Source organism: Mobula birostris, chromosome 26 (assembly GCF_030028105.1).
Source record: "Mobula birostris isolate sMobBir1 chromosome 26, sMobBir1.hap1, whole genome shotgun sequence".
Lineage (NCBI taxonomy): Eukaryota > Metazoa > Chordata > Chondrichthyes > Myliobatiformes > Myliobatidae > Mobula > Mobula birostris.
In genome coordinates this window covers 47,252,989-47,276,382 of record NC_092395.1, presented here as the reverse complement: position 1 = coordinate 47,276,382, position 23,394 = coordinate 47,252,989, and the positions used below count along the sequence as shown (strand labels likewise).

General features: G+C 45.1%; 1 protein-coding gene across 1 annotated transcript in view; it reads right to left on the bottom strand.

The window, feature by feature from the left end:
• The window catches only part of LOC140187960 (phospholipid phosphatase-related protein type 3-like), a 104,769-nt gene extending 94,175 nt beyond the window's left edge, over positions 1-10,594 (bottom strand). Inside the window, exon 1 of the mRNA XM_072243821.1 lies at positions 10,494-10,594. The gene's annotated coding sequence lies outside the window, so the exon portion shown is untranslated. The remainder of the gene's footprint in view (positions 1-10,493) is intronic.
• Between the last annotated feature and the right edge of the window lie 12,800 nt (positions 10,595-23,394).

The window sequence follows — 23,394 nt, the reverse complement described above, 5'->3', positions numbered from 1 at the left end:
CGATGGGTCGAACAGCCGACTTCTGCTCCCTTGTCTTATGGTCTTATAGACCCACACAGTTGTTGGGGATTTTGACCCAGTAACAGTAATAAAACTGTATATTCCCAGGTTAAGATACATGCCATCTACAGGTGCTGATTTCCTTCTGTGCTTGCTGACTTGGTCCTTCCATTTATTTCCAGGTAACCATCACTGAATATTAGTCAGTCTAGTGTATATTAATGCTCCAGTTATTGAGTTGTGATCCATGTTGTGGTGACAGTGCTAGTCTCCCAACTGTGCTCACGGTGTATCTTTCCCCAGAGGCAGAGCACGTTTAGAGTTCAGGTCAAGAACCTGAAACATTATCTGCTTCACTTTCCATGACTTGTTGAGAGTTTCCAGCCTTCTCTGCTTTTGTTACAGAAGTGAGCTGGGCTCATTAAGTCATAAGGCAATGGACACAGGTCCTTCAGCCCACTGAGTCTCTGCTGACCATCCAGCACCCTTTTACAGTCATCTTGAACGAATCCCATTTTATTCTCTCTGCATTCCCATCAGCTCTCAGCAGAATGGATCAAAAGACCAGGAACGCTTCTCACTTACTAGCTGGAAACAAGCTATGTGCTGAAACTCTCTAAACATATGATAACTATAAATTCTCCAATGACACCACTGTTGTTGGCAGAATTTCAGACGGCAACAAGGAGGCCTACAGGAGCGAAACAGATCGACTGGTCGTGTAGTGTCACAGTAACAACCTTGCACTCAAAGTCAGCAAGACCAAAGAATTGATTGCAGACTTCAGGAAGGGAAAGTCAGGAGAATACAGACCAGTCTTTATTGAGGGGTCAGCAGTGGAAAGAGTGAGCAGTTTCAAGTTCTTTGGCGTCAAAATCTCAGAGGATCTATCCTGCACCCAACATATTGTTGCAATCATGATGAAGGCACAAGACCAACTAGACCTCATTAGGAGTTTGAGTGATTTGGGATTTGAGATGTCTGTAATCAGTGGAATTCTGCAGGGATCTGTGCTGCAACTTCTGCTGTTTGTAATGTATACAAATGACCTGGATGAAAATGTAGATGGATGGGTTAGTAAGTTTGCAGATGATACCATGCTTGCTGGAGTTGTGGATAGTTTAGAAGACTGGCAAAGAATACAGCACGATATAGACCAATTGCAGATATGGGCTGAGAAATGGCAGATGGCATTTAATCCAGATAAATGTGAGCTGTTGCACCTTGGTAGGGCAAATGAAAGAAGGCAGTACACTGTTAAGGGCAAGATTCTTAACAGTGTTGCTGAAGAGAGAGATCTTGGGATTCAAGTTCATAGCTCCTTGAGGTGTCTACACAGGTTGATAAGGTGGTAAAGAATGCTTTTATTAGTCGGGCACTAAGTTCAAAAGTCAGGAGGTTATATTGCAGCTTTATAAAACTCTGGTTGGGTCACATCTGGAGTATTGTGTATGGTTCTGGTTGCCCCACTATAGGAAGGATGTTGAGGTTTTGGAGAGGGAGCAGACAACTTTCACCAGGATGCTGCCTGTTTTAGAAGGCATGTGCTATCGCGAGAGGCAGGATAAACCTGGGTTGTTTTCTCTGGAGCGTCAGAGGCTGAGGGGACATCAGATAGAGGCTTATAAGATTATGAGAGACATAGAGTGGACATGAGTATTTGTTTCCTAGGGTTGAAATGTCTAATACCAGAGGGCATGCATTGATTGTGAGAGGGGTAGGTTCAAGGGGGATGTGAGGGGTAAGTTTTTTACTCAGAGAGTCGTGGATGCCTGGAACGTGCTGTCTGGTTTGGTGGTAGAGGCAAATACATCAGAGGCTTTTAAAAGATGTTTGGATAGGGACATGGATGTAAGGAAAATGGAGGGATATGGACATGGCGTAGGTAGGAGGGATTAGTTTTTGGGTGTTTTTGATTTGCTTTTCAGCTGGTTTGATCAACCTTGTGGACTGAATGGCCTGTTTCTGCTCTGTATTCATCTATGTTCTATAGTATGTGACCAAAGACTATCAGATGTACTGTGAGGAGAATTATATATCAGTTGCCTTACAGTCTGGTACGGAGACACAATGCACAGGATTGTAAGAGACTTTCGAGGGTGATAGACTCAGCCAGTTCATCACAGGCACAAGCCTCCCTAACATCGTGGAAATGGCTTCCATCAGAAAGGACCCTCACCATCTCGGACATGTCTGCTTCTCATTAATACCACCAGGAAGCAGGTACAGCTTCCTGAAGACCCACATTCAATGTTTTAGAAACAGATTGCGAATGAATCCATGAACTCATACAGATACCTTGCCATTCTTCATTTGCACTACTTTATTTTATTGCCACCTATAGCAGTTTCTTATGCCTGCACTGTGTTGCTGCCCCAATAACACCATTTATGTCAGTGACAATAAACCTGATTCAGACAACAAAGCTGCACTGTCGGAGTGGACATTAAACCGACCTGTCCTCTCAGACATCGATTGGCACAAGATCCCACAGAACTACTTGGGAAGAAGATTCTACCCTGTGTACTGACCAAATCACCTGTGGATTATAGAGCTGCTGGAGCAACTCTGCCAGTCAGGCAGCATCTGTGAAGGCAAAGTCAGATGAAGGGTTTTGACATGAAACGTCGACTGTCCATTTCCCTCCATAGATGCTGCCTGAGCTACTGAGATCCTCCAGCATCTTGTGTGTTGCTCCAGATTCCGGCATCTGCAGTCTCTTGTGTTTCCACTTCACAATTAATATCATTAAAGCAAATTATCATGGTCAGTAGTTCATCATGGTTTGTGGGATGTTGCTGTGTACGAACTGGCTGATCCAGGCAACATTGGTCACACGTCAGACAGTCTACAGGGTGCTTTGGGACACCTAGAAGTTATGAAATTTTCTGTTTGATTGCAGAGTCTTTCTGCTGACCCAGACCCCAGTGGCTATTGTTCCATTCTTCCAGTTTTTAGTTGAGAATAATGCCTTGGTGTGAGCTATAAATGAGCATACCAATGGAATTAACTGATCCTTCTATCCCGCAGCCTCACTGCTTGTGGCTGTTGCTTGGAAACTACACCAGGTCCCTGCACAAAATTCCTCCCTCCACCACAATTGGGAAGATCTGAGGCTGCTGGATGATGGAGACTGAGATTAGGAGGAACCACCTCCCTACCAGAGGCCACCTGGCGTACACAAAGGCCACGGAGATGCACTCATTACATACTAGCATTAAGCAGGAGAAGCTCAGGCTGGATTTCAGCTCTGGTTTCCAACTATGATCTAGTGTTACAAGTACATTGTCTAACCTGTGCACACTTGGTGATTGTAATAGAAAGCACCCCTCCAGCGGGACATCCTGGCAGCAACTGAGCAGTGAGGTTGACTGGCATTCTTTTGAAAGGGAATACAAAGCAGAGACATAGAGCACCACAGCACAGAAACAGGCTCTTCAGCCCATCTAGTCTGTGCCAAACTATTGCTCTGCCTAGTCCTATTAACCTGCATTTTTAGCACTTCATAACCTCAGGACACCCAAAGCAATTTCCACCAATTAAGCATTTCCTGAAATGTAATCATTGTTGTATTGCAGAAAATGTATCCAACAACCTGCTTACAGCAAACTCACATGGAAGAATTGTGATTTTGGCAGCATAATCTATTTTAGCGAGCTGGCACGGGGGAGAAATATTGATCAGGGTCTCGAATAGCTGCTTATCCTCCAGATCTGCCACAGGCTCACTTTCCCTTACCTCAGGTAGCTCACTGTTAAGTGTCCCATTTGCAGCAGGCTCTGACCAAAAGTACAGCAATGACTCAATTCTACACCAGGACACCAGCTTGGATTTTTATAATCAAGATTCCTGCATTAAGGATGAGGCAGAGGTTCACGGGTGCCTTCTTCAACCTTCTCTATTATATCCAGAGCTCTCAATGTGTCCTTCTCTATATTGGTCAGACCAAGTGCAGACTAGGCAATGCACTTGCCATGGCCGTCTGGATCTCCAGGTCGCCAACCATTTCAATTCTCCTCCCCACCTCCTCACCTTGGACTCCTCTACTGCCAGGGTGAGGCTAAATGCAAACCAGAAGAGCAGGACCTCATATTCCGCCTGGCCAATCTACAACTTGATGGCATAAAATGCAGACTCCTCCAATTTTGGGTAAACTGCTCCTTCTCTGTCCTTTTTTTCTCTTCTCCTGGTCTACTCAATTTCCCCATGTACCCATATCACTTGTTTCTTTCCCTCCTCCACCCATCACAAAACACTTCTCCTACTGTTCTCATCTGCCCTCCCCGCCTCCCTCCTTTGATTCCATGCTCCGCCTTCCTCTACTAATGGATTCTATCACCTGCAGCCCTTCGCTGCTTCTACTTATCACTTCCCAGCCTCTGTTTGCTATCTCCTCTCTCCCGTTAATCACCCCCCCTCACCCGGACCCACCCATCACCTGCTAGCTCCTGCTCCACCCAAATTCCCCTTTTGTACGAGCTGCCTCACCTCTTTCAGTCCAGATCTGAAATGACAACTGTCCATTTCCCTCCATCATTGCTGCCTGACCCACAGGGTTCTCCAGCAGTTTATTTTTGCACAATAATGGTTCACACTGCAGCAACTCTTGAGTCAAGTCTCCTTCCTTCCATGGAGTTTCTCTTCGGCAAGTGGCTGAGATCTTGAGCCAGCTTGTGAGCAGAGTGAATTCCCCTCCACTCTCTCTCAGCCCTAATCTCTTCACACAGTCCCACATCATGCCAGCACCAGTCCACAAAACATTTTTTTGCCAGTGTGGTGATAGCTCTGCATAGTTGACCCATGCCTGAGAGATCAAAACTGCCACACCTCATTCTGTATGGTAGAGAACACAAATATATCAATTGTTTTGTTTAGCTTTGACTCAGATTCCGGTTCACGGTCCGGTCCATGCTCCTTATTCCAGGTTTTCTGGTTTTCCCTTTTCTCTGTTGGGTACTCTAATTGAGGCAGCTGATTCACATTTTGGGCTGGCTACATAAATAGCTCCTTGGTTCAGCTTCAGTTGCTAGATTTTTCCTGTCCAAATCCCCTGTCTGAATCCTTTCTCCTGAAGCCTCGCCCTGCAACCAATGTCTGAAGCCTTGCCTTGCCTCGCCTCGCCTCGCCTGTAACCCTTGCCTGCACTGCTGTCAAGTTCAACTGCTGGAGCATGATAAGGAACTGTCTATTGTTGTTTTGACCTGTCTCTGTGTCCTCTCCTTTGCTAGGTAGGTCTGGCTGTTTGCCGTTACCTAGTGTTGGGAACTGTCTCATTGTGTTCAGCATTCTGTGTACGAGTCCCAGCCCTACATCCCTGTTCCTAAGGAGGGGTCCTGGCTCTGTGTTCCAAGGCTCTGCGTTCCTGTCGCTCCCTCAACTAAGTCAAGGCTTCTGGCTTTGTATTCCGAGGTTCCTGTTTCCCTAGACCACAATATGTCTTCACCTATTTATGGAGTCTGAGCCCAAGTGAAGACCCAGGTTCTGGGCCCTTGTCCAGTCTCCGGCTCGGAGTCCGAATCCAAGCCTCGTCATGTCCTCGCCTCGAGGAGCCCAAGCCACGTTGGTCCTCACCTCGAGGAACCCAAGCCACGTCATGTCCTCTCCTTGAGGAACCCAAGCCACGTCGTGTCCTCGCCTCGAGGAACCCAAGCCACGTCATGTCTTCGCCTCGAGGAGCCCAAGCCTCGTCGTGTCCTGTAGCCACATCATGTCCTCGCCTAGTTCCAGGGTCTGAGCCTGAGTCAAGACCCAGGTTCTGGGTCCTTGTTCAGTCTCTGGCTCGGATTCCAAACCCAGGCTCCTAGTTCCCAGTTCCTTGTCCTGGTCCCGCTTGCCTTGCCAGTGTCCTAGCCCAAGTCTGTGTTTTTGTCCCAGCTCTCTAGTCAAATCCTGTTCCTAGTACTTCAGTGTCTGTGTCTTGCATTTGGGTCCGCCACCAATGCCCCACTTTATGACAGAACAGTCCATCCAGACATGGACCCAGCAACACAGACACTGTCATTTAACTCTCGCTATCCTGGGTTCTCTCCCATTGAATGCCCCCCCCCCCCAACCGCCCATTCCGTCCATAGTCTGGGGAAGCATTTTGGGTCGACAGGAGGCTCCCATGGGTTGGGGGTACTGTCATGGTCCGGTCCGTGAAGTCTGGATTCCGGTTCATGGTCTGGTCCATTGTTCCTTATTCCAAGTTTTCTGGTTTTCCCTTTTTTCTGATGGGTGCTCTAATTGAGGCAGTTGGTTCACATTTTGGGCTGGCTACATAAATAGCTCCTTGGTTCAGCTTCAGTTGCTAGATTGTTCCTGTCCAAACCCCCTGTCTGAATTCCCTCTCTGCCTTTTCCTCCTGAAGCCTTGCCCTGCAACCAGCGTCTAAAGCCTTGCCTTGCCTGTAACCCTCGGCTGCACCGCTGTCATGTTCAACTGCCAGAGCAAGATAAAGAACTGTCTATCGTAGTTTTGAACTGTCTCTGTGTCCATGCCTTTGCTAGGTAGGTCTGGCCGTTTGCCGCTACCTAGTGCTGGGAACCATCTCGTCGTGTTCAGCATTCTATGTATGAGTCCCAGCCCTATGTCCTGTTCCCAAGGAGGGGGCCCGGTTCTGTGTTCCATGTCTCTGCGTTCCCTGTCGCCCCCTCGACCAAGTCTCTGCGTTCCCTGTCGCCCCCTCGACCAAGTCTCTGCGTTCCCTGTCGCCCCCTCGACCAAGTCTCTGCGTTCCCTGTCGCCCCCTCGACCAAGTCGAGGCTTCCAGCTTTATGTTCCGAGGTTCCTATTTCCCTAGACCATGTCATGTCTTCGCCTAGTTCCAGAGTCTGAGCCCGAGTCAAGACCCAGGTTCTGAGTCCTTGTCCAGTCTCTGGTTCAGAGTGCGAACCCAAGCCTCGTCATGTCCTCGCCTCAAGGAGCCCAAGCCATGTCCTGTTCTGTAGCCACGTCATGTTCCCACCTAGTTGGGGGATCCAAGCCCAAGTCAAGACCCAGGTTCTGGGTCCTTGTCCAGTCTCCGGCTCAGAGCCCAAGCCCAGGCTCCTAGTTCCCGGTTCCTTGTCCTGGTCCCGCTTGCCTAGCCAATGTCCTAGTCCATGTCTGTGTTCTTGTCCCAGCTCTCTAGTCAAGTCCTGTTCCTAGTACTTCAGTGTCTATGTCTTGCATTTGGGTCCGCCACCACCGCCCCCCTTTCTGACAGAGCTTAAACAACAAGAACCTGGCCCTCACTGCTTCACCCCCACTTGGGGCTGAAACTTGTAACAGTTTATAGAAAAAAGGTACCAAGAAGTTTGCCTGAGGATTAAGCAGTTAATAGAGAATCTTCACTGAATTACCGGTGCTACATCCAGACTTTCTCAACCTTGAAATAGTGCAAGATTGGACTATATAAAAAAGGGGTGCTCTTCCAGAACCTTCATGCAAGGGAGAAGGGAGAAAGAAAATCTAAACTCCTGCAGCTCTGTTTACATCCTTGGGACAGAAAGACTGCACTGCAGTGGGGTAGGTTTGCAAAATAGTGTCCGAACCATTGTTATCAGATTGTGTACAAAGTTCCACAGACAGCAAAGACACAATGATCAAAGAATGTCTTTCCTAAAGCTGGGCAAGCTTTAAATAGTTTCCAAAATGCCAGTCAGAGTTCCTCTGCAAATAGCATCACGCCATTAAGACCCGAGCCCTGATGCAGGGCTTCGACCTGTAACATCGATGATGCCTTTCCCTCCCACAGATGGTGCTCAACCAGCTGAGCTCCTCCTGCAGATTGGCTGTGCTGGAATCTAGAGCAACATACAATGTCATGTCTCCTTCAAATCATTAGTGTTTTCCTGAGGGACCAAATAAGACCTTATCAAACATTTTATCCAAAAGGCTCACCACCTTGAGTGTAAAATATCTGCTGAGGTCTCCAAAACAGAGGTTGAATGCACAGTAAAGTGACCCACCAGGAGATTCATCAGGAAGATCATGGTACACTCACAAGAAGACAAGAACTGGGAGCAAGAGTGGGTCATCCGACCCATCAAGCCTGCTCTGCCATTCAATAAGAGGTTGGCTGTTCTGGCCATGGACTCATAACCCTTAATTATCCTGTTATGCAAAAATTTATCTAACCATGTCTTAAATGTATTTAATGAGGAGAAAACTGCTTGCCTAGGCAGAGAATTCCACAAATTTACTACTCTCTGGGAAAAGCAGTTTCTCCTCATCTCTGTCCTACCATCTATTCCCCTGAATTCTTGAATCTATGTCCTCTAGTTTTAGTATCTCCTAGCAATGGACACAACTTTTCTGCTTTTGTTTTATCCATCATTTTCATAATTTTATATGTTTCTATAAGATCTACTCTCATTCTTCTGAATTCCAGTGAGTATTGCCCTAGGCAATTCAATCTTATAGGCTAACCCTTTCATTTCCAAACTCAACCTACTAAACTTCCTCTACACTGCCTCTAAAACCAGTATATCTTTCCTTAATTAAGGGGACCAGAACTGCACACAGTGCTCAAGTACTCCACTTACCACCTGTAACTTAACACAAAGACTGACCAAGCCACACTCAACCAACACTCCAAGCAATGTACATCACACAGTGTTCTCAAGTTCTCATTTTCAAGCTCTCAAAAAATGATGATGTGTGTCATGGTTCTGCTACCCTCTGAAACGTAACACAAAAACAAAATCATTCCTAAGTCATAGCTAAGGATTAAAATGAAAGATTTGGAATTCACTGACACATTTCCCATCCCTTGGATGTCCCAAGATGTTTTACAACTAATATACAGTGATGAAGCAATCCTTCTCCAGGGGGTTCACAGACCTTCCATTATGTGCACAGACACAGGGTTGACACTCCACGTCAGGTAACTTTATCCACCCATCACTACATGTCTAGTTGAAACTTATATATACAGTATATTAGTTGGTCTGTTTGATAGCAAACCCATCATTGTACTGGAGTATTTTAGGAATGAATTTCACTTAGGGAGTTGAGCAGACTTGGGTGCCAATGTTGAAATAAGGGAAACAGCAAACTGCAAACAGGTGAAAACCAAGCCATATTCTATTATGTCAACAGGGGAATTTTCATCATAACACCACATTCATGAAGAGAGAGGCAGCATCATTTTCTCATTTTAGAAGTGGCACTACTGACAATGCAGCACTTCCTCAGCACTACGGTGGAGCACCAGCCTTGACTCAGATTGTTTCCTGGGGTGGGACCCGATCATCACTGTAAGAGGTGCCATCTTCTGGAGTTCAACAATAGCCTATGAACTGATCCAATGGATGGGAAAGGAGCCAGGAGACCATATGAAGGGGCAACATTGAGTGTATCCTGTACAGCACAGAAACCACGACAAGAAGGAAAGCTTACAACCAGTCATCAGTAATGGTACTGTCAAACCAACAGACTCCAGCACAGACTACATCCCCATGCACACATGGATCTATGGTTTCAGTGGCTAAAAGGCACCGGCACATTCCTACCTAGAAAAGTGACCATTTTTCATGGATTGTCTCCATGTACTGTGTCAACCATGAAAGAGAATTTACATTTTTCAACTTGCATTAAGAACCTACAGTTGACTTTCAAATGCTTCCTCAAACCAACTCCCATTTGTTTATGGGATGGGTTGGTCATTGGCATCAGGGTAAGAAAGGCTAGGACAGCTGTCCCGCGGAAATATAACCAAACACAAAAAGTGACTGCTGTTCCGTCAAAGAAAGGAAAGGTTCTGCAGATGCAGCAATACAATCGGGACAAATACGAGTGCTGAAGAACGCCTCGGTCCGAAACGTCGGCAGTGCATTTATTTCCATAGATGCTGCCTGACCTGCTGGGTTACTCCCGCATTTTGTGTGTGTTGCTCTGCAATTTCCATTATTGTTGCCTCAATGTAGTTTCACTTTACAGAAGTCAAAAGTTGAGACATCTCTTGTCACATTTTACAAACAGTAAGGGAAAAAAAGTACAAAACGCAGAATAAAAAAAATGCACGCGGACACACACAGATATTCCTGTCACTCCTGAGTAACTGAAGGAGGTGGCTCCGAAATGCAAGCTTTCCTTTTCTTTTCTCGGCATCAGAGGTATGGGGTGGGGGGAATGATTGTCAGTATCCCAGGGACGCCCAATCTTGTGACCTCAATCCCCAGGGCAATTAACACACAGGGGAAAGGCACAATGCTCCCCAGAATTAAATTTTAAATATACCGATCTAATCAAGTTGGACAGCACATGACATGAATGGGGAACAGCAGCGGATAGACCTTGTTGCAACCAAACAAGCGAACAATCTTAGTGCTTAAACTCCTCGCCGTTTTATCTTCGGCAGTCTCTCACTTCTGTGTTGGGTTAATTTTCTGTTAACAAAGAATCGAGGAGCCTTCCCTTTAGATCACAGCGGCGTCCATACAATGAAACTTCCATCAGCCTCCTGTCACTCTGCAGCCCTGCAGTACGCACGGGCAAGACCGAAGATTCCGTTTTAAGGAGCCGCTTACCTTTTGTTGGAAGAGGAGGTGCGCGGAGATTGGAAAGGTTGTTGCTTCCCTGCAGTGTGTCTACTGCCCTCTGCTCTGCAGACAGATGTTGGGAGGAAAATCCAGCAGGAAAAAAAGGGGGTGTGCTCAGCCCTGTGCCTGGCCGGAAACTGAGGCGGAGCTGCTGCGGGAAAACCAAGGCATCTCCAAACCAGCCCGCCACACCTGGGAGCGGGGGAAGCTGCTGTCGCCTCCTCGCCACTTAACACCAATGTCCCTTGCTCGGCGTGCACACGAAGCTGGAGGGTGCTCGCTGCCCCGTGGCCTCGTTACCATGGAGAGATCTCCGGGCTGGGGAGAACAAAGGGGAGACTGCGGCTTCCATCACACCCAACAGGAGGTGACTGGAGGATCCGAGCGGGCTGTCAACACGTGGGAGCCCCCTGCCAGCCACAGCCACTGACCGCACTCTCCGTGCGTGTCCCACATCCCAGCGCCGAGCGCCCGGTCACCTCGACCAACACCAGCCCTCTCTGGCAGCCTCGGCACCTCGTGGCTCACTCCATACCAAACCAAACCAAACCAAACCGTGAGGCGATGAGATCACTTTAACCATTTCCCTGCCGCGGGGGGTTCGAGACCGTTTGTCCTCCTCTTAAAGTCTTTACATTAAATATACATACACTATATATACATACTGGTTTTATTTAACTGTTGCTGCATGTGCTTTATATATTTTACATTTATTTCTATAGAATACATACCCATACATGTGTGGATGAATGCAGTATAAATATGTACGAGAAAAACGCATTTGCTCCAGCGTTTTGTGTGTATTACTTTGATTTCCAGCTTCTGCAGATTTCCTTCGCACGAACGTAATTTCGGAATATGCTAAAGTATCTCGGCGACACTTCATTGACGTGTTGACATCGTTGTAATGTCGGAAATGTCATCCGTTCTGTGGACACACGCCCATTCACACATACACGGTCACACATTCACACTCACATGCACCGACACACTAACCTTCACACTCCCAGATCTGCGTACTCTTACACCTGCACACCATATATTAACAACTACATTTGCTGGTCCATATTCAACAAGAACAAAAAATCTCTGAAATCCATTCCTTCTACAATGGGTAAAATCTGTCTGCTTGAGCCAGCCACTATATTGCTGAGGTGAATTTATATTTAATTTTCCAGATAGGCTGATTAATATAGACACCTCAGCGTGAGATCTCTCCTGAATCAGTGCAATAAATAGCAGAATCGATAGTAATCGATAGATGACTGGGGCTCGCATTCCCAGATGTCACAATGGAATTATTGCAGAATTAACTCGTCTTCACATGGCTGATTTAATGCCTTTTCTCTTAGGCTTTTCTTTCAATTAGCTTTATTTGGCTGCTTTGATTTGTGTGACATCTGCTGACTGAAGCTGCACAGGTGTATCCTGCTCTCGGTACCTGACTGGACTTCGGCAGCTTGAAGTTGAAGTACTGAGAGCTGCAGCAGTGGGGGAGTTCAGCGGGGTCGGGCCATGCGGTCGCACTTGATTAACACAAGACCTCTGGTACCCGTGCTTCTGCGCGCAGCGTGCTGAATGCCATCGGCATCGGAGCTGCGGCTGAGAATTCCCAACTCTCCACATATGTATGGCTGGCCTTGAGAGAAGGGGATGATTCGGATGGATGGACCCTTCAGCGAGTGCTATGGATTGTGTGGGCCTGGGAAAAAAGTGTTTATATTCCCAACTAATACACTGAAAATGCCGCAGGCGTTTGCTCTATTTTGTTTCAATGAGCCCAGATGCTGTGGCTGGAAATCAGCTATCAATTTACCAGCTCGGTCATTACCTTTACCAGTATTAACCTATTCTATTACCTTTCTTTCTCGAGTATCAATAAAATAATTTTACACCTGTTGGAAGAAACATAAGACATCCTAATTGTGATTAACTCCATCTACTGCTGGCATTTCACATTTAAACAGTTCCTAGCCGATTCACAGAGAGAAAGAAAACAGCCCATCATACCTGCTTTATTTGTGTGGCTGAACCAATCCGTGTGAGCTTACCCCACAGTCCTCCAGATTTATCCCCTTCAGGTGTATATCCCACTGGGTTTTGGAGATCACCATTCAATCTGTTTCCAGCTTTCAGACTGAGAACAAAGCTCATTATATGCAGCAATTCTTCCATTGTTGTGACTGATCTCTGCTTAAAGTGGACAGTGTGTTCTTAACTGAACCATCCAAGTTACTAGCTCAGTCATTTTTGAAGCCCTGTTTAACTAGCTGGATAATTCAATGTTATTTTAGAGCAAGCCACAATGTTATCAAGAAGAAATCTATTGTATTCATGAAGCAAATAGTTTTATGTAAATTTGGGGCTGAACATTAATGAATTGTAGGTCAAGCACCAAAAGTGAACGATTAGCAATCAGTCACCATCCTCTCTGAGATGGGTCCAGCAGTGTTCACGTTACCCATATCTCCATCCTGTCAGACACTCTTTCACTACAACTGAAAACTTCTTGCTTTCTCACATTTTGGGTCTGATGAAAGGTCATTGAAACATGATTGATCTGAAACATTAACTCTCTGTCTATCACTACAGATGCTGTCTCACCTACTGAGAGTTCCCAGTATTTCATGACTTTATTATCGAAAAGTAATATTTATTATTAATTATGGTAATTTGTATAAATCAATTAATTTCTGGAGAGGAAAGCAAATTACGCAACATAAACAATTTTATGAAATCATTTAACCAATACCAATAAGCTACTGTACATCCGATGACTGTAGTCATTGTTTCTTTACCTGCATATTCCTTGGTGTGTACAGTTCATTACTCGAGCCTAAGGAATGGATTGATTTGGTTTGTAGGATTTGCTGCTTAAACAAGATGAGTTTGGAGCAACTCGCACAAAATGCTGGAGGAAATCAGTGGGTGAGGCTGCATCTATGGAGAGGAATAAAGAGTCAAAGTTTTGGGTCAGGACTGGAAAGGGAGAAGGAAGAAGCCAGAATAAGGTGGTGAGACGAGGGGAAGGAGTACAAGCCGGTAAGCGATAGGTGAAGCCGGGTGAAGGGGAAGGTGTGTGGGTGAGGGAGGGGGATGAAGGGAGAAGCTGGGGACTGATAGGTGGAAAAGGTAAAGGGCTAATCTGATAAGAGAGGAGAAAGGACCACCCAGGAAAGGGAAGGAAGAGAAGTACTAGAGGGAGGTGATGGCAAATGAGGAGTAGAGAAGGGGTAAGAGGGAACTAAGAAGGGGGACTTGAAAAAGAGGGAAGGAGGAAGGGAGAAATTACTGGAAGTTAGAGAAATCAATGTTCATGTAGTCAGTTTGGAGGCTAGCCAAACAGAATATGAGGTTGATCCTCCAACCTGAGACTGGACCCAGGACTGACTGAGAGGAAGGTCACAGATCTCTGAGAGTAGCTGAGATGGAGAGCAGAGCTCTAGAGGTAAGATCTGGTCAAACCTGCCCAATTATGCTACTGTTGATAATACATTTTCCACAATATGGCAGTTTAGGTAGAGTCTTCCCTCATAATGATCAAGGTATAATATACAATGAATTGGAAAAACAAATTAGTTCCATTTCAATAACACATTCTTGTTCCTTGGATCTAACTGTGCTCATATGGACTGTGTTATATTTTGCATTACATCAGTGATAACACTTCCAGATTATATCATTAGCTGTAAAGCATTTTGGGAATTATGATCCCTCTCCTCTTTCCCCCTCTCCCCTTCTCCCCCTCTCTTGGCTTTGTCCTGGATGGTGTTGAACTTATTGAGTGTTTTTAGGACATTTTGTCATCTATTCCAGAGTTTCATCACGCTCCTGACTCATAGACGGTGAGGTGTCAGGAAGGGAGTCACACACCTTAGGCCTCTGATTTGTCCTAGTAGCCACAGTACCTGTGGTGCGCAGCTGGTCCAGCTGAGCTTCTGATCAATAATGATCCCAGGATGTTGATAGTAGGAAGGTTAGCAATGGTAGTGTCATGGTCAGTCAGATTAACTTCTCAACTGTACTGGGGTCAGCAGTATTTTTATGTTTTTACCTGAGTTTATGGTTTAATCAATTGTCATTCCTGTTCGTTCCAAGATGCCTGTTTCAATTATTGTACCACAGGAGTTGATTCGAAGTACATGTATTATTATCAAATGCGAGTGAACAACACAGAGAATATCAAACATCAGAAATATAGGCCCAAACGTTGAATAGTTATATCATATAAATAAAGGAAGAGTCGAAGGGGAATGAGATGGGTGCGAACAAAGAGTATCATGGGATCTTGTTTCCGAAAGCAGCAGCTGCAATTTGTCTGGTCATATCACATACCATATCTCACACAGCAAAGTGCCTATGGTTTGTCATGGGCTTGGGGGACACGTGAGAGGTACTTTGGACCATTCAAATGAATTAGATTCGGAGGGATTAAAAGAATTTTGAGATTATGTCTTGATATTTATATGACAAATAAAACTGTAGTGAAATGTGTCATTTGCATCAAAGACGAACATAGTCTGACGATGTGCTGGGGCAGACCACACCTAACTAACCCTAACTCTACATCTTTGGAATGTGAAGGAAACGAGAGCATTCAGGGGAAACCCACGTAGCCACTGGGAGAATGTATAAAGTCCTTACTGACTGTGGCAGGAATTGAACCCCAATCACTGGCATTGTGTTAATTGCTACGTTACAGTAGCTTGCAAGCTAAGATGTTTGGAAAGCAGACTGGAAAATGCTGCAAAAAGATCTGAGACAAATCTTTAATAAATTCAGGAAAAATGCAGAAAAATTCTGCCACCTTGAGTGGTTGAACAGATGAGTTTATGGGGAAGCCGGGTGAACATAGAGGAGGAACGATTGGAGGCAGAAGGAAAGGGAAGGCCTTGGCCGTAAACTGAAGTCAAAAGGGAGATAGAACAAAACCTGGAAATGTTCAAATATTCCCAAGAAAGGCAACCATTAACTGACAGGATTTTGAACCGCAGAGCAGGGACCCGGCTGTAAGAGGGGAACATGTGGAATTGCTTACTAACATTAACCTGTACATCTCTGGAATGTGGGAGGAAACCCACACGGTCATGGGGTGAATGTACAAACCCACAGACAGCAAGGAGAATTGAACCCGATCAATTTTACAGCTGGTGCTGCAAAGCATTGCAGTAACCACTATGTTACCATGCCATTCTCAGAGCAGAAGATTGAGCTGGATGAGGTTAGGGCTTTAGCAAATTTGAAGGAAATCACTGATGTTGTCTTGACGGAGATTAGAATTAGGGAAACTGGTTTTGAAAACTAGTTTGAAGTGGGAGGTATGGTCATTTTTTGGCAAGCTCTGACTGGATGGGCAGCTGGCTTGTGAGTTCAGATGCACAGATTTGGATATCATGCACGAAACATGCAAGATTTCATTTGGAAAAACGAATGCTGGAAGAACTTAGCCAGTCAAGCAGCATCTGTGGAAAGAGGAACCAGTTAATGTTTTGATTTAGACAACCTTCTTCAGAAAGTTCGCAATGGAAAAACATACTGATGTCACACCGATTTCCTGCTGCTGACCAAGGAATGTCTGGACTTGTTTAGTTGAGGGTAGCAACCTCTGTGTGCTTTGTCATGCAAGTAACTTTCCCATTGATAATGTAGAACTGTTATTTCCTTAATGACTTGTATAGCTTATGTGTTGTCAATGACCAACAAGAATTTAACATTGTATCACCATAGACTTCTTTTCTTATTTCTAAGGTAAGTAATTGATTTACAGTTGTCAGGAAGTGCATGATCATGAACTTTGGTAGAAGACGTGAAAGAGTTGACTATTTTCTAAATGGGGAGAAAATACGAAAATCTGAGGTGCAAAGGGACTTGGGATTCCCTGTGCAGGGTTCCCTAAAGGTTAATATGCAGGTGCAGTCCGTGCTGAGGAAGGCAAATGCAAAGTTGGCATTCATTTCAAGAGGACTAGAATATGAAAGCAAGGATGTAATGTTGAGACTTTACATGGTGATTGGGGCATAGAGGAAAACTGGATTAGCCATGATGAAATGCTGGAGCAGATTCAATAGGCCAAATGGCCTAATTCTGCTCCTATGTCTTAGAGTCTTAAAGCATTGATTGTAGTCCTATGGCCTTTTACAGGTCAGCTATAGTAACTGAAGTATATTTTGTGTCTGTTTTGAGATGGAAAAGAATGAATGATTTTATTTATTTTAGTTAATGTACAAAAATATTCCAAGAGTGCAACTCAATTTCTATAAAGAAAAAGTCTTTGAATTATTTTAATGCGATAGATTTGAGTATTTGGTATTGGTCTAGAAATGTAGGAATAATGGTGCATAGTTCCATGAAAGTGGAATCTCATGTGGATAGGGTGGTGAAGAAAGCTTTTGGTATGCTGGCCTTTATAAATCATAGCAACGAGTATAGGAGTTGGGATGTAATGTTGAAATTGTACAAGGCATCGGTAAGGCCAAATTTGGAGTATTGTGTACAGTTCTGGTCACCGAATTATAGGAAAATAAAATTGAGAGAGTACAGAGAGGTTTACTGAAATGTTGCCTGGGTTTCATCCCCTAAGTTACAGAGAAAGGTTGAACAAGTTATGTCTTCATTCTTTGGAGAGTAGAAGGTTGAGGGGGAACTTGATAGAGGTGTTTAAAATTATGAGGGGGATAGATAGAGTTGACGTGGATAGGCTTTTTCCATTGAGAATGGGGGAGATTCAAATAAGAGGACATGAGTTGAGCGGTAAAGGACAAAAGTTTAGGGGTAACATGAGGGGGAACTTCTTTACTCAGAGAGTGGTAGCTGTGTGGAACAAGCTTCCAGCAGGAGTGGTTGAGGCAGGTTCGATGTTGTCATTTAAAGTTAAATTAGATAGATATATGGACAGGAAAGAAATGCAGGGTTATGGGCTGAGTACAGGTCAGTGGGACTAGGAGAGAGTAAGAGTTCGGCCGGACTAGAAGGGCCGAGTTGGCCTGTTTCCGTGCTGTAATTGTTATATGGTTATATGGTTATATGTTGGAGGTGTCAATTGCCTGACACTTTGGGGATGTAAATGTTGACTTGTTACTTCTCAGCCCATGTCTGAGTTTTGTCCAGGTTTTAATGCAATAGGGAATGAAATGCATCAACTTTTGGGTTGTGAATGGAATTGATCATCGTTGAAAATCCCCCACTTCTGGGTTTATGATGAAGGGAGGTTCTTGGTGAAGGTGGTTGGCTCTACAATAGTACACTGAAGATCCCTTAGTACTGGGGCTCCCAAACTTTTTTATGCCATGTACCCCTACCTTTAACTGAGGGGTTTGTGGGCCCCAGGTTGAGAATCCCTGTTCTAAGGCTTAGAATGATGTTTTGGGCTATGATGATTGTCGTGAAACACTCTGCCTCTGTGCAAGAGGTAACTCCAACCATTGGAGTGTTTTCTCCCTGATGCCCAGGACTACTTGATGCCACACTTGGTCAAACACTGCCTTGATATCAGCCACTCTGCCCTTTTCTTGTTGGTCCATATTTGGCCTGAGACATGATTAATGGTCCTGGTGAAAAGTATACTGGGCACCAGTGAGTCATTTGCTGGTGAGTGAATGACATTTGATAGCAGTGTTAACAACAGTTTCTACATGGCTTGGCAGATGACAGTGTGGTAACTGTGCTGTAACAGCTTGATTAGAGGTGCAGCTAGTTCTGTTGACGAGGTGTGTGGTACTACTCTGGGATGCTATCTGCTTCTGTAGCCACTGTTGCATCCTTTGCTCCTAGTATTTATTAATATCGCATGAGTGAATTGAATTGGCTGGAGACTTCTGTGATGGTGAGATTGCAGGAGGTAAATGTGATGTATCACCCATTCAGTGCTTCATTGGAGAGGGTGTGAATACTTCACTCCTGTCTCTCACATCACATCTTGACCCTGCCAAAGTTGAAGACAAGGATATCTCGGAGCCTCCCTCTGTTAGTTGTTTAATGGTCCACCATTCACAACTAGATGTGGTAAGGGTTCACAGCTTCAACCTGATTCATTACTTGTGAGTTTGAGGTTTGTGTGATCATCAACAAACATTCCACTTTTGATCTAATAATGGAAAGAAGGTCACTTGATGGAAGTAGCTGTAGATAATTAGGTCTAGGATATTGCCCTAAGTAACTCCTACATTGATGTCCTGAGCCTGGGATAATTGACCACTGATAATGCACACGACCTGCCTTCATTCAATGAATGATTCTAATCATTGGAAAGTTCTCCCTTTGGTTCCCCTTGACTTCTGTTTCCCCTGGGGTCTTAGATGCCACACTCAGTCAGATGCTGCCTTGATGTCATGCTCATACCTCTGGAATTCAGCTCCTTCATCTATCTTTGCATCAGGGCTGTGGCCATACCTGGAGCAGAGTGGTCCTGGTAAAGCCCAGACAGGGCATCAGTGAGTGATCAGGTTATCGACCGTTCTTCTTTATCGGTACTCCCTTGGGAAAGTGAATCACTGATCCTCATGAATGCCCACTTGTGAGCAGCCAGATTTGTTTTGAGTCAGTCCCACTTTGCTTGACTGTCATCCCATGTATGAATAGAGGGTATCCCCAGCATGAAAGTACGATTTTGTCTTCACAACGAGTTTTGCCCAGTGTAGGAGGGTCTAAAATTAGAAAGCATCGGTTTAAAGTGAGAGGGGAAAGATTTAAAAGAGACCTGAAGGGCAACCTCTTCACAAAAGATGTGGTTAGTATATGGAACAGCCTGCTAGAGTAGGTACGATTACATTTAAAAGGCACTTGGATGGGGATATAGATAGGGAAGGTTTAGCTGCATATGGCCAGTGCAGGCAGATTAGATTTGATTAGATTAGATTATGAGGACACGCAGTCCTCTTTTATTGTCATTTAGTAGTGCATGCATTAAGAAATGATACAATGTTCCCCGGTGTGATATCACAGAAACACAAGACAGACCAAGACTAAAAAACTGACAAAAACCACATAATTATAACGTATAGTTACAACAGTGCAACAATACCATAACTTGATGAGGAACAGGCCATGGGCACAGTAAAAAAGTTCAAGGTCTCTCGAAAGTCCCATGACTTCACGCAGACGGGAGAAGAAAGAAAACTCTCCCTGCCATGAGCTTCCAGCGCCGCAAACTTGCCGATGCAGCATCCTGGAAGCACCCCGATCACAGTCCGACTCTGAGTCGTCCGAAAACTTCAAGCCTCCAACCAGCCCTCCGACACTGAGCACCGAGCACCACCTCTGCTGAGCACTTCGACCCCGGCCCTGGCCACCAGCATCAGGCAAAGCCGAGGATTTGGGGCCTTCCCCTCCAGAGATTCTCGATCGCACAGTGGCAGCGGCAGCGAACCGGGCATTTCAGAAGTTTCTCCAGATATTCCTCTGTGCTTCTCACGTCTGTCTCCATCAAATCAGAATAGTGCATGGCCCCCTATTTAACAAATACGATATCATTTCACCGGAGAGGCCGCGCACGCTGCGTCACGCAGCCATCTTCTCCTCCCTCTCAGCATCTAACTCCGTCACAAGATTTAGTCAACATGGTGAGTTGGATGAGGAGCCTGTTCCCATGCTGTATGACTGTGCGGGGGTCACCGCGATTGTATAACTGTGTGGGGGTCACCGCGATCAATGATGTCACGGACAGGTACATCAGTGAGGGGGTGGATATATCTCTCTCATTTGTTTCCATCTGGCAGCTCTTTCCGTCGGAGCTCAGCCAGTTCAGTCAGTGAGCTGGTGGCAATACTACATAGTATTTAACGATTGTCACTGAAGTCCTTATCCAGAGAGTGTCCTGTTCTCTGTTCAGTTTCAGTGCTTTCTCCAAAAGCCATTCCGTATAGTGAGCACCAATTCATCAGGAGGGACCACGGGAGGTGCTCATTTGCTGGCATCCTTGCCACCTGTAACCTGATGCCAATCTGGCCGTCCATCTGAAATTACATTTCTGCTTTAATGTAGCGCCATTGTATGGCGTGCCAGGTTTCCTGAGAAGGTAAGAGTCAGCAAGTTGGCTGCATATCTGGAGATACATGTTGGGTAGACTGGGCAAGGGCAGCAGGTTCCCTCCCTGAAGAACATTTTGGAAGCAGGTTATTCCGGATAAACAATACAGGAATGGACCATTCAGGCCACTACATCCATACTAATGGCTCTGCTCCATTCAAATCTCCTCCCCTGTTCCTCCCACAATCTATCAGCATATCTCTCTATCTGCTTCTCCCTCAAGTGCTTCTCCAACTGCCCTTGAATGCACTCAGGAACTATAGATGTACCGTGGAGAGCATTCTGACAGGCTGCATCACCGTCTGGTATGGCGGGGAGGGGAGTGCTACTGCACAGGACCAAAAGAAGCTGCAGAAAGTTGTAAAACTAGTCAGCTCCACCTTGGGTACTAACCTCCAAGACATCTTAATAGAGCAGTGCCTCAGAAAGTCAGTGTCCGTCACCGAAGGCATGCCCTCTTCTCATTGTAACCATCACGAAGGAGGTACAGAAGCCTGAAGGCGCACACTTTCAGCGATTCAGGAACAGCTTCTTCCCCTTTGCCATCCGATTCCTAAATGGACATTGAACCCATGAACACTACCTCACTTTTTTAAATATTATTTCTGTTTTGCACTATTCTTAATTTAACTATTTTATATGTATATATACTTACTGTAATTGGTTTACTTTTTTCCTATATTATCATGCATTTCATTGTACCACTGCTGCTAAGTTAATAAATTTCACGACATATGCTGGTGATATTAAACCTGATTCTGAATATATCAATGCTGTTGACTGCAGTCTGGCAGTTTTACCAGGACTTGTGTTTTTCATAACTTCCAATGATTTTTGGCTAAATTTATATTCATAGTGGGAGAGGAATATGTGTCTCTGAATGATAGCCTGATGCTCCTAATCACTAATAATAGATGGAATGTTCTGGACCTGAAAAGCTGACTGTTTCCCTCTCCACAGATGCTGCTTGACTTGTTGAGTGTATATGGCAATTTCAGTTCTTATTTTAGATTCCCAGAATGATTTTCTTCTTAATTACAAGTCAGTGGATCACCACTACATGAAGATCGTAATAAAGACATCTTCTTCACATACTGTGAAACCATAAAGTTAGTACAAGAATGGGATAAAAGGATGTAAAATTAAATGAACGGGAACTGTAGTTAGACAGAACCATAGGGGTTTCCTTTAATTTTTAAATGAGATAATGCTTCATTGTCACTTAACTGTTAGACTGCTGTTGGAAGATGGGACTCCCATATCACTGTCTGTGAGATAGCACACGTGCAGTCCAGCAACATATCAATGTGCTCATTCAGCATGAAATCCGGAAGCAATTTGTGCACGTTATGCATTTCAAGTTGGAATTTATAGCCTGTTAATCCACTTGGCCTCGGGCCATTGAAATGTTAGGTGAGCAACAGCAGTTTGAATGTTGCAAAGTCTAAAGCTGTATATTTCATCCTGCAGAAATTTCCAGTGCCCTGCTCTGCTCCCAGCTGTTCCTGAAATAGCTTTCAGCATGAGTTGGAGCAAATGCTTTAGGGATGGTTGCCTTGTGATTATTCTCTGGAAAGGAGGGCAGACAATCAGGGACTGAATGATACAGGGGAGTTCAAAGTTTGCCCCCACTGGGGAGAGGAGGGGAATTGGGGAACTGAGGCAAGATGGGAGGGAGCTTATCTAGGGAGGAGATCAAATATTTTTCTCTGAGGTGACATGACATCAAGTATAAATTAGTGCGAGTGGACATCACTGGGCAACTTAGTGACTGACAGTGCAGTGGGAAGTACACTTACTCAGCTGTTAACCTTTGTGTGTTTGGCTTCCTGTGTGTTGCAATGAAGCCCCATTCTTCAGGCTTAGCAGCAAGTATGACCAAACAGCTAAGCCATCACTATCTCCCCAGAGGCTAGGTTGAATTGTATTTGAGGGTAATGGCCGTATGCAGGTAAATGGGATTGGCACAGATAGGCATGAACATGCTGGGCAGCATGTGAATCAATGAATGGGGAACAGACTTAAAGAACTGAAAGGTGCTTTCATTTTTCCGCTTCCCACTGCCCCATGTTTCCACATATCTATTTCCCAGCTGCCTGAGCCCGTGCAAGGGTTAAACAGTGCGATTACAGTAGCCGCATTAGAACAGAAGAGGAACTGACTGCAGGGAGAAAGGCACAATGAGCTACATATTTAGGCTAATTAAATTATTTTAAATGCTCTTATTTGCTTTGTTTTTTTCTTAGATTTAAAAAAGTAATTTTTAAGATTTTTTGACAGTATTTTAAAATTTTAACATGTCGGCCCTGCTCTCTAATGCTTGACAATGGCCCAGGAGTAGCAACAATCAATGTGGGGCCATAATTGGACCATGCCAAAGAGCTGGGAACTGGATCACAGGTTGCAGCTGTACCTTAGACCCCACTCACAGTAAGGCAGACTATCACAGAGTAACAGCGACTTTCTTTGTGTTAAATTTGCATTAACACAAAGCATCAATTTTCTGGGCAATTTTCCCTGGTGGAATAGCTGTTTCCCAAAGTAAACATCACAGGAAATAAGAGCAGGAGGAGACTCATCGTGCCAGGCAATTATCCCAAGGGTTTTTCTGGTGGGCAGAGCTGGGATGGGATGGGACAGAGTATGTACTGGGCGATATAGTAAGACACTGCGGCGACCCACTTTCTGGCACCCACGAACCGGCTCACAACAGCGCGCGCAGGCAGAGGGCCGGCCCCAAAAAGGGCGCCAGGCCATCTTCACCAGCAGGGGGAAAATCCCACGTGCAGAAAGGGTCTGGGAATAGTACAGTACTGTGCCGCACATTCAAGACTTCGCAGCAAGCCTACACGGCACAAGGATCTTT